This window comes from Frankliniella occidentalis, unplaced genomic scaffold (genome assembly GCF_000697945.3).
Source record: "Frankliniella occidentalis isolate FOCC.00 unplaced genomic scaffold, Focc_3.1 Scaffold1, whole genome shotgun sequence".
In the NCBI taxonomy this organism is placed as follows: domain Eukaryota; kingdom Metazoa; phylum Arthropoda; class Insecta; order Thysanoptera; family Thripidae; genus Frankliniella; species Frankliniella occidentalis.
The window spans coordinates 2,867,416-2,868,685 of NW_026267131.1; positions in this window are offsets into that span (position 1 = coordinate 2,867,416).

The window sequence follows — 1,270 nt, forward strand, 5'->3', positions numbered from 1 at the left end:
CAGCTTTTTGAACAAATACCCAAAATGACCCCTAAATATGAATTTAAGCAAAAATCTTTGATGTGTCCTTCGATGACACATATAGACCAACAATTTCCCAAAGTAGAATGAAAATCGGGAATTTACACTTGGCGGGGTTCCCTTGAGCCATAGAGGCGAGATACGAACTTGCGCTCCAGGGAACGAATCATTCTACGTTGTCGCTGACTGGCGTCGCTCCTTGTCTCCCGTAATTCAGGACCGACTTTGAACGCGCAGTGGAGAAGACGGAAGACGGGCGGGCGGCCGAGCGCGCTAAATCGTGCTCGTGTAAAACTGTTCGCCCGAGATTCAACTCCCGGCTAGGGCAGATATATATTTTATCTCCTTCACTTCTGTGGCAGCTGAGGTTGCTCAATTGTGACCAGTCTGAAACTGTCTGGGGTTCGACTCCCGGCCAGCGCATTTTTTTTTTTTTTGCCGCGTTTCGTCCCCTTAACTACAAAAGGGGCGTGTGGCTAGTGGCGTCGGACATCGTATGTTGCCCCATTTGTGACCACATTTTTGTGTCCATAAACAGGGACGTGTCTACCACTTGTCGTCGCGACATGAGTTGTCGCTTGGACGCCTGCGAGGTAGGCCACGCCTTCTCTCTAATGCGTCTGTCGAGACGAGGACTTTGGGTTTAGGCTCGTTTTGACCCCAGACCCATAAATCCTTTCTAAAGCTAAGAAGTGACGCCGTGTCAATCTAGGCGGGGGTCGATGCAATCGTGTAGCTACAAACAGGGACGTGTCGGACGCAAATAGGGCCGGCTCGGCCTCGGCGCCTGTGGAGCGTGGGGTAGGCAGACCCGCGACACGCCCGCGCGCCACGGGCCTGTCCTCCTGCCCCGTCTGCTCAGGCCGCGAGGGATGGTTCGCGATTTCGCCGCGGGGATAACGCTTGAGTTCGCGAGAGGAGTTCGCGGTCCCTGACGCTCTCGGCCCCTGGGGTCCGGCTTGGTCGGACCGAAAATTCTTGGGCCCTATGTGGCCTCACGGTTAGTCGTCAAGTGAAGTAAGTGAGCGATGGGTTGCCTACCACCCAGGCGGCTTCATCCAAGACAATGGAAGGAGACGACCCGGCAGTAAGAAATTCAGACAGACGAGTGCTGCCGAGCCGAACCAAACTAGATTTGACATTTGGCCTAATTATACCATCTGAATGCTCTCTACCTGCAAATGGGAAGGCACGATATATCTCAGATAGATAGTTGTAAAAAAAAGTAAAAAAAACCTTTTAAAAATTC